This window comes from Nematolebias whitei, chromosome 18 (genome assembly GCF_014905685.2).
Source record: "Nematolebias whitei isolate Nwh7 chromosome 18, NemWhi1, whole genome shotgun sequence".
NCBI lineage: Eukaryota > Metazoa > Chordata > Actinopteri > Cyprinodontiformes > Rivulidae > Nematolebias > Nematolebias whitei.
In genome coordinates, this window is record NC_056515.1 from 29,052,793 (window position 1) to 29,064,133 (window position 11,341).

The following is an 11,341-nucleotide window of genomic DNA, read 5'->3' on the forward strand; positions in this document are numbered from 1 at the left end:
ATGTATAGGTAGATATATATATAGGTAGATAGGTGTGTGTGTGTATGTATATATGTGTGTATATATATATATATTTATGTATATATATAATGTATTTTTTTTCATACATTCTGGAAGCAACTTAGTTTTATTATAAAACCATAACAATTGATTTAACTTAGCAGATCTTTTATTATCTCAGATCACTGGTTGCCTGGAGATTTAAGACTTCCTTGCACCCAACAACAAACAGTTCGTTATGTTATGACCTTTTATAAAACCATATGCAAATTTTGCGGATACATTTTTTTACATGATGCAAAAATATGACATTAAATGTTACGACAGTTAGATTAAAATAAACCATTTTAAAGCCGCCATGTTTACTTTTCCTCCTGGTTCTTGTTTTGTGTGAACTTGAAGGTTTCCCCCCTTTATCATTGAACAGCATATTTACACAGAAGGTGGCACATAAACAGCCGATTAGCAGCAGCCCCATCGTTGATATGAAATATATTCAGGTGCAATGTTGATAATAGCTAAAATTAAGCATTAGAGTGTAACTTTAGAGTTTCATCAGTCAAAGAGGCTGAAAGGATTCAGATAATGTGTAATCCATCACATGCTCATGAAACAACTGAAGGACGCTGATTATAACTCTGAGTTTTAGAGACTCAAACAAGCTCAGCTCTAAACAGAAAATTGATTTAGGCAGAAATATCAATGCAGGTCAAGCAAATGCCAACATATTTCCCATGTGCAGGCTTCTTTTTTCTATTGTTTTATTGTTGAAGAAATTGAGAAGTTTAGTAATTCATACAGGGACGCATTTATTTATTTACTTTTATTCCTGCTATAAAAAAGGACTTGGGGGGGGACCTTGAATTTGCTTTTGATGTTATCTAATCAAAGAAGGGAGCCAGCGGAAAGTGTCTCAACGTGAAACAAAAGCAGCACACGCCCACATTTGTTGCTGCACGACTCACAGAAATGTTGAGGTTTTCTTGGATGCATCCATGTAAACACAAACAGATCTCACCCGCTGAGAACGCCTGCATCCTGCATGATGGCGCCTTGCGTTCGTATCTTTCCGCCCTGCTTCACAGCAGATAAATGTGCTCTGTGCAGAGACGGAGCTGCATGTGGTTCCACTGGTTGGTTCTTCAAGGGGGGGTTTCAGGAGTGACAGGTCTTTTCCCTGCTGAACGGGGAAGGATCGTCTCTGATGACTGCACCTGAGCCAGGAAAACTTCCTAAAACCTGAAAAATGGGCTTTGTTCAAATGTACGTATTGGAACGTTTCAAATACGTGACTCGCATTGTTAAACGGCAGCAAAAAAAAATCTATTTTAAGTTGAGCAACAGTTATTGTGAGAGCTGAGCTTGTGTTGCGGTGGATGTCCATATTGTTGCAAGTAGGACGCTATCAAGCTGGAAAGGGAGCCATGCTTGTCATCCGGTGGGAATCAAACAAAGATCAACTCAGACTCGAGGTTTCACCGGCGGGAAGCACTGCCTGACAGCTTGTTTTCATCAAATTAAGTGTCTTGGATGAGCTATGCCTACAGAAGAAGCAGAGCTAAAAACAGGAGGTAAGAGACACAAAGCCCTCTGCTGTATGACGTCCAGGAAGTCAAGATGGAAGTAGTCAGTTCTGGATGGAGGAGAAGTCTAACTGCAATAAGCCAGCCAAACACAGCACGTTAGGATCATATCCATATATTTGCCATGCGATATTTTCTCCAACTATCCAAAGGGTGATTATTTTGTATTCTTAGGCTAACATTGGTTTTTGTTATTGCTGAAGAAAGATAATGTTAAATGCATTCATGTTTTTAAGTCCTGGCAGAGGCTCAGGTGCTGGCATGAAGACAGCTGGTTTCGGTGCTGCCTCTTGCAGAAGCGGCTGATCCTGGAGCAGTTTTGGGAGCAGAGAGGTGGAAGGATGAGATGTTGGCAGCAGATGCTTCACCATGCTGGGCAGCTCAGACTGAACTGAGCAGAACAGGGAGCTCCTTCCAGCAGGCCTCCTAGTTGGCTCCAGGTCATGGACTGGTGGGTCCCTCAGTCAACGCGATCTGAATCCTAATCTGGCAAACTAGACAAGACTCCACACAGCAGGAGTCTACTCCTCCTCTGGCAGGACATTTGCAGCAGGTTTGTAAACTTGATAATCTCACAGCTAAGTTCAGGTCAGGTCCTGCTGTTAGGTTTTGATCTTAAGCAAACACAGCGGCAGGAAACAGAAAATAACTTGGCTTGCTGAGTGTGTCTGGATTAGACGCCCTGTAATCCTCAGAGGTTTCCCCTTTTCAAATGAGCGCTGAAACATTTGGTGTCTTCGGTAAATCTAGTTGTTTTCTTTTTTTCATTCTTGTAAAAAAACAAGTTTGTTTTAGTCACTTTCTTTACTGCCTTTAGTGTCTCACTGCTGTCAAAACCCAAAAATAACTATTTGACATTCAAAGACTGTCGTATGACAAAGTGTTGACGGGTTTGTCCAGTACAGTTAACACAATCCATCAAACTAAAGATGCAGAAAGAATTTCTAAAAAACAATCTCATCATTGACTCCAACATCAAAACAACATATTCTGTCAAAAAATTTGTATTTTTTTTTACTAATGGTTGAATATGCTGTGAAGATTGTTAAAAAAAAAAAAACCTGAGTGAGATCAGTTTATAAACCCCAAAGTATCACAAGGAACTTTTACAACTTTTACTTTTACTTTTACTTTTACTTTTACAAGGAACTTTTCATTTTAGAAATACAAGCATCGTTCCATGCCTCCCACCTAAGTTACCACCTGGAGGATGTGTTGGGGCTGATTCTCAGCTACTACCACGCCAAATTATATATCATTACCTGTAAAATGGCTGAGCTTTTCCAGCACAAAAAAATGACTAAAACCCAATTAGCTATGGCAGCCATCTTGAAATGGGTTGACTACAAAAGGAAATTGTAGATGCACACCGATTCTGAGAGTTTTCATAGAATTCATCCACTGATTCATGATGTATATTGTGTTAAAAGACAAACAAATACATGTTATTGCATTATCACCCACCTTTTAAGGCTGTGAATGATAATAAACAGTCAATATGGCTTTAAGGGCAGAAAAAAAAATCATCCTGTTGAGGCTGTGTGTGTGTGTGTGTATATGTGTATATATATATATATATATGTATATATATATATATATATATATATATATATATATGTGTATATATATGTATATATGTATATATGTATATATATATGTGTATATATATATATAAACCTTTTCCTTTACTGTCATTGTGAATGATATTACAATGTTTCCATGGTCCTTTCTCTGTATTATATTCAGTCTGATGTGACTATTTGTAAGGAGACAGCAAAGAGGTCATCTTTTATTACCTTCGAGACTATTGAATGTTATGGTAGACACAGTGATTTATATCCCGGGTATCCTTGAGAGGTGTTTTCCACGGCTCCTCGACGTCTCTGTCCGCAGCCGCTTTGATAACAGACAGTATGTGTGTGTGTGGGGGGGTGGGGGGGGGGGGGGGGTGTCTATAAACTAACAACCTACTTCAGTAGGCTCAGAACCAGATACAGAGCGAGCACTGGGAGATTCTGCACTTGTAAAGTTTTGTTTCCTGCATCCTGACTGTTTCTCCACAAATCTTTTTGTTATTAAATTTGTTTAAATCTACACCGGATCGTTCGCGAATCGGTTTTATCAATGACAATCCCCAAACAGTTTCTTTTCCATTTGAGTGTGGGAAAAAAATCTGCTCTTTAAGTAATTTAAAAAAAGCAAAGTTGAATGCATTTTATTCGCATTTAAACTAGGGTGCAGATCTTGCAGTATGAAAAAAACATACTTTACTGCTGCTCCGTTTGTAGTTCTGTTGATCGCATTTAACAGTGTAAGCATCTTTTAGAATATATTTATTTAGTTTGGAGGAGAACGATGCAGATAAAGCGTTAAAAAGAGCAAAAGCTGTCAGTATAAAGGACACATCTAAATTTTATTTTTGGTGCTTTTACCAGATGTAAACAGTTATTTTTGTTTAGCTGTTAAGATGTTTTCTAGACGTCTATTTTAATGTGATTTTTAAGCCATTTCTACAGTTTTACTGTTTCAATTTAGGGTTTTATTGTTGCCCTTCAGCAGCATGATTCTCTGTAGGCTGCAGGTGTAATTGGCAATTAAACCATGTACAACATGTTCTGATATGTGCATGAGTTCATGAATATTTGATAGTGAAATGCATTATAGCAATTTACATTCACAGTGAGCACCTGCTCTTTTTCGGTCAACTTCCATGACACTAATTTGTCCTTGGAGCGGTCGGTCTTTACCACTCCCCAGTTTGAACCAGAGTCGACTTCACGAGGAGTTGGAGGACGGCTGAAATGTCGTTAAAACTGGGATGGGAACATGCAGACTCTGTATTGTTTTTGTCGCCCAGTCACTCTGGAGAACATCAGGCTGAATTTGCATGTGCTCAGAAGGTGAACTTTCTGTCTGAAAACACTTGTCTGTCTTTGTCTCATGACTATACCCACAGCCGTGACAACAGATTGTGATGGATTCTTCAAATTACCTGTTGCTGTGGCAGATGGCCCGCTTTGTCATTACCAGCAATTGTGAAAATCCTCCTGCATGCTGATGAAATATTCATCACGGATCTTCATAACCAAAGGAAATCTGATTCATTTTTCCCCTGCACCCTTTAAGGGCCCAAACGAGAACCGGCGGAGTACTTAAGAGTGCTTATTGAATTTTCACATCATCACATAATCACATATTCAAGTGATGTATTAAAGTCTAATGAGGGCATCACTTGATGCAAACTTCTGAACACCTCGGGCAGCCTGGAGATTTATGAACTAATGGTAAGTTTGCTCAGATATCTGCTTGGTCGAGCATGGTGCTACCCATTAGTCTCACTTTATGACTGACTGGATCACGTTGTGATAAAACTAGAAACTGACAAATCAAGAGTCAAAGCTTGCTTTGGTTAAAAGGTGAATATTATGGAGCTGAGCTGGTAATATATTATGGCCACAGGTTGGTGGTGCATGACCAAATGATCAATAAAAAATAACCTAAAGTCAGTGAGCTGTGGACTAACTTAATCCTGGCCATGTCTTATTAATGCTTTGGCTTCAAGATACTGTACATAATCAGTTTTTACCTGGTAAAGCTTGAGAAGCTCCACAAGGGATAAGTACTCATAAGACACAGTAAATTAATTTCATTAATTTTATTCTTGGGATGAATAATATTAATAATACCCTGATTTATCTTGCTGTTGAGCAGAAAGTCATCATAAGTGAAGTTGATTCAACAGCTTAAAATGCAAGTGTTGAAACATGAACGCATCGCAGGTTTTGGGTCAGGTCATCAACTTCAACTGTGAGCTGGAGGGACTTCCAACAGCACGGCAGCAGATGGATACAGATGAGGTTCTTTTGGTAGTTATTAGGCGAAGCATCCGCCTGTAGACCTGTTAATCTCTCAGATCTTCCCAGCTCTTGATGACCCTGGGATATATATATATATATATATATATATATTATATATATATATATATATTATATATATATATATATATATATATATATATATATAATTATTGCATACATGGATAAAAATTACAGGCAGAAGTTAAATTGATTTGACTTAATTTAGAACAAACACATTTGTAGGTTTTCATGATGGTAACACTTAAGGAACTTATTTCCTTCAAGGCAGTTTTTTTCGTTTTGTTGGTTTTATATTATTGTATATTGTCTAAAGTTTAAAATGACAGAAATTTTGTCATTGAAGCTCTGAAACTCCTCCAGGTTTGGAAAAGATCATAGTTGGACTATAAAAGTGGTTGTCTGTTAAATAAGTATTGGTCATTTTAGCACAATAGAAAACAAATACAGTTAAGTTTATACACACGTAACTCCATAATTGGCTGTTGTGACAGTTTTTAAATTTTTATTTAGTCTAAGTTTAGGCTATTCATCTTGTAGCAACCCAGTCACTGTTTCTCATATTTTCCACTCTAACAGGTTGATATTGTAAGGCTCCAGTGTTTCCCTTCTGCAGGTTCCTGTGTGCCAACGAGCAGCAGCTGTGGACCATTTCCTCTCCAGGGGTATAAGAGGCTGTGGAAATGTTTCTTTCCCTGCTGGGACATTACTGGTCTGTATTGTTGTCAGCCTCTTAGTGTTCATGACTGAAGATTTATACTTACCTGTTTTCTAGAACCTGCCTCACTGTGACCAAATCCTGGATTATCTTCTTCGTGCCTCCAAGTTGAGGCTCACCCTGAACTCCTGTGATGTCTTATGGTCCTCGGACCATCTTGCTACTCACCATCTGTATGTAATCCTCGGTAACCTCCACTATCATCTCAACTTCTCCTCCGCTGATCTGGAATCCTCCACCCCCCTCTCAAACACCATGGAAACACCAAGAAACCTGTAAGAAATGAATATTTGTCCCTACCCTCATCACCACCTACCAAGAGCCGTACTTGCCTTCCTTCCTCCTCTTTCAGATCCTCCCAGTGCCACCTGTAAGTATTCAAACACTGAATAAACTCCCACAGTTTGAGTCCGTTTCATCTCAGTCCTTCTTCTCTGGGTGTGAATACCTCCTCTGTCATACAAGTAAATGTGATCTATGTATATTTTATTAATGATCACACCTCATGGGTTTTCCTCAAATTAGTTTAAGATGTACAAATGCAAATGTTGTACGAGAAGCATTTCTTCAGAGGTGAAGCTGTGTGCTGATGAGTCTGAGAGCAAAAGTGTTCTTGTGCAAAAAGAATTAAACTATATATTTTTAGAGATTGAAAACATTTGTAAGACAAGTTAATGTAACAATTCAGATCAAAGTTTGGTTCTGAAGAAACTATAGAAAGATTATTTCAACTATATTAATCTATTCCTGCTGTATGTGCTGCAGGTTACACAGGAAGTGCTACAGTTAGCAGCATTTAAAAGTGACGGCAATGCAAATGTTTATAAAGAAGTGTTCACTTTAACCTCTCAAATTGGGAGTATTAGGAAGGCAGCAAGCCTCTTGTCTTAAGCCTGCTCGGACTGGCCCACAGCTCCTTGTTCTAATTTGATTTAAACCGTTTCTCCAAAATGAGGTCAAAAGAGTTATCTACGGCAGGTGAGCCGTTAATTGTTCATAACTAGGGATGCACAATATTACCGGCATGGTATCTGTATCGGCTGATATTGGTGTTAAAGTTTAATATCGGACATCGGCCATTCCATTAAAATAACTCACCCATTAAAAAAGGTGTTGTTTTTGCCTGCAGTGACAGCACAACATAATGACGTCACGTGTGCCTACACCTGATCTCACGGCAGAGAGGAAAATTCAAAATGTTGGCGTGTGGAAGTTTTATATTTCGTTGGTGAGGATGTCGGATTTCGAAGATTTATGGACTATGTTGAGCCTCGCTACATCGTCCCCAGTCTGAGATATTTTTCCGACGTAACCTTACCCGAGTTACAAGCCGTAATTTCCGGCGTTATTGAGAAGCTAATAGCTGATAGCATGACTTGTTGGGTGAGTTTTACCACAGACATTTGGATGTCGTGTTAGCCCCGTTAGCATGATTAGTCTTACGGCACAATGGATAGACAAAAACTTTGAACTTGAAGTCTGTCCTTCGTGCACAAGAGTTCAGATGATCCCACACTGCAGCTAGGAACCTGGAACAAGCCTCCACAAGTGAGACAGCATCACAGGTGACTAATGCTAATTAATAACATTTAACTCTTTTCATTTATTATAAGTTAAAGCACTAAACATATCGTATGGCTGTTACTGAATATATGTCACCAGCTCTTACAGCTGTTACACAATTTTTGTAGCAAATAAGCCTAAATAAGAGGGCTATGTTCTGACAAAGGAAAATATATAAAATATCAGTTATTGGCCAAATACGTTTTAACATATCGACATATCAAATATCGGCCAAAACTCCAATACTGTATTGTGCATCCCTATTCATACCATTTTTACCAAACCCCACTTTAAAAGATCTGAACTATCCCTTTAGAGGTCATGAGCGGGATCCTAGATAACCAGTAGGTGTCGCACTAGAGCAACAGACTCAACTGACCAACTTGAGCCAAAATTAAAAATAAAACCTGACTTGAAGCTCAAGAGTTTGTTAAATTGAGACATTTTAGTCTAACTAAAGAGACTTTAAAAGTCTTGACTAAAAAAAAAACAAAAAAAAAAACCTCACACAAGACGAGTGATTTTTATGCTAGTTCTAATGAACCGTCAAAACATGAGAAGCAACAAACCGATAAATACTTTTGAGTACTTTTTTATCTGGATGGAGAAATTAATAATTCGATTTAGGTCAAAGTGTATTTATTAAGCTGCATCATCACGTCTGTTTTCTTCTAAAATACATCTGCGTGCATTTCTCAGTTTGTATATTTTAATCACATTGTTCCAGTTTGGTGGGGTCAGTTTGAGAGATACTGGTTATCAGGTAAACTCCCCCTCAACTGAACCATCAAACCACACTGCTATCATGGTGTTGTCTGGAGGACAGAGTGTCGATGCTATCTCCAGCCTGCTACTCCCTTTAATCCCACAATCAGTAAAACATGGCCACTACCATCTCAGCAGACATAAAAAACACGCTGACAGGTGGAAAACAGCTCAGAGGGGACTGACGGGCTTAACTGTGACGCCCGTGTGGAAAACAGATGTTCTGGGAGCATCTGAAGAAAAGCTGTTGTGCTCTTTTATTTCAGTTTTAATTGGTTTGACGTAAAATTCTGATTGGATTGTTCACCTTATTTTGCGCTTGCAGTGGGAACCATCCAATCAACAATATGGCATTTTATAGAAATTATAGTGAAAGAGAAATAAATTCTTACAATGCTCGGAAGATTATATTTTAACACCGAGTAGAAGTTTCTCCATCTGTATCCATCAGATACGAGACAGAATTAAAGGTTTAAGCTCATTTACAGCGGACAGGTTTTCATCCTCCTTTCTATTTATGCAGAAATAAAACCAACCTCTCTATATAAATAAAACCAACATTACCCTCTGTTACAAAATATAAATCTATTCTAAAGATCTAGAACAATTTTTTATATTTGTCAATAAACATTTTGCCTCAAGGAAAAGTTATTTGACTCGATTGGCTACATTTCATAGGCGTCTGGAACTAACAATGAAAAATTAAACGCAGTTAATAATCTTTACCGGGACGTGACATTAAGTGCACATTCATCACACGCTTGGATTACTCACACTTTTTTTTTTTTTCCACTCAACATAAACAAATATACAAGTCCTCCTGTGAGAGTTATGGTGTTCACACAATCCCTTGATAAAATGTCAGGACGCACCTTGCAGCCAGAAACTGTTTTTGTCAGTGTGATATCTATTATTCTTAAACAATGCATCTTTTCTCCGCTGGATGACATGAATAATCTGCCTAATCTATGCACACGGTTGTAAATCCTATCAGCACTATGCTCCATGCGTCGCAATAACCGTATTAAAATGTCTACTCGTTTCTTTTCATTTAAAGTTGAGGTCAGACGTTTACACTCCGTTTTAGCATGAATACATTGTTAAATTATTTGCAGCATTCCTTTTCCAGGGTGGAATTATGTGCAACTTTGAGGGATTTTAAAAGCAGGAATTGCATCACAAATATGAATTTATTGTGGATTTATAAATGCATGCTCAAATATATACATTTGCCCCAACTAATATATGACTCTTAATAAATGTGCATCTAAGCGACGTGTGTTTTGGATCCATCAACAATGTTTGCCATTGTTCTGGCTGATATTTGACCACTCTGTCAGGATTTGTCTTTTTATTTGTTTTAAAATTACTTCCTTTGTTTTTGTTTTCTTTAATTTTTTCAGTTTTGACAGTTTCCTCTGTCATCAGCCACTTTCTGCTCCCTCAGCTGCTGCCCCGCCCACTCTCACCTGTTCCCTGTTGTCATTACGCCAGGTGTTTCCACTCCATTCATCAGTCCGTCGCTCAGTTTTCATTTCCGTCTTCATTGTGTGTTTCACGTCATGTCTGTGGTTCATCTGAGGTTCTTTCAGTTTGTACATCTTTAGTTTTTGCTGCAACATCAGACTTTTTCTTGAGCGCCTTGTCAGCCTCATTCCTGGGTTAAATTCTCTCAAATCACAACACACTTCTTCACAGATTTGATGGAGTTCATTCAAATATTCAGTTCAAAAATACTTTTTTTAACCTCAAAAGGAAATTAAATGTTGTAACTCATTATCCTCGTTTCATTGATGTTCTAGATGCTGATGGCTGTATGCAGGAAGGATCTCTTGTAAAAGTCTATCCCACAGCAGATCCAAGAAATTGGCCGCAGATGTCGTCTGATCCATCCTCCCAGACTTGGCTGGCCTCTTGGTTCCTCCGGACTGCAGGACCGCCCGAATGCTGGGCAGAACTCCTCCCAGCAACTTGCCAAGCTCCTCGTTGCTGTGGACAGCCGGTTGCAGGTACTGGAGGACGATCCCAGTCCTTCTGCTCTCACGAGCCGTGTTTCCTGCCAGTTCCAGGATTTCAGCAGGCACTTGAGCACAGCTGGCAGGGAGACGGGAATGCATCTATGGCGCCTCCTTTTCAACTCATTTGATATTTGGGGCTGTAGCTGAGATATTATTTGAGCTTTGAGATGGTAAGCAGCAGCACCCAGTTGTAAAAAAAAAAACACAAATGTTGACATCCTGGTACAGATATAAATTTTAAGCATCATCCATAAATTTTACAAAAGGAATGAGGTCAGGCTTTGGGAAGATCATTCCCAATGTGTAATTTCTGCCTGTTTTATCCACTCAGAAACCTGTTTGGGAACATTGTCTTGTTAGAACCCAATTGTGTCCAGATTTTATGTTTTCTGAAGCTGAACATTTTGGTGGTAATCCATTTTTTTTCTCCTCATCATTCCAACTTTGTGCAATGTACCAGCCCCAAAGCATGATGCTTGTTGATGATGTTCTTAGGTTTAAAAGCCTCACTTGTACTACTCCAAACATATTTCTTGTCATTGTGGCCAAATAACTCAATCTTATCTCGTTTGACCATAAAACCTTTATCCAGAAGGCGTTCAACTTGTTAATGAGAAAATCTGCTAATTTTAGCTGTGCTTCATGGTCTTTTCTTGGAGCAGGACTCTCTTTTTTGTTTCCTCCCTTTCAGTCTATGGTGATATTAAACTGGCTTCCTGCAGACAGACACTGGTGTTTCTGAACAGCCCAACCCATCCATCCATTATCTTTACCCGTTTATTCCATTTTGGGTCACGGGGGTCGCTGGTGCCCATGTCC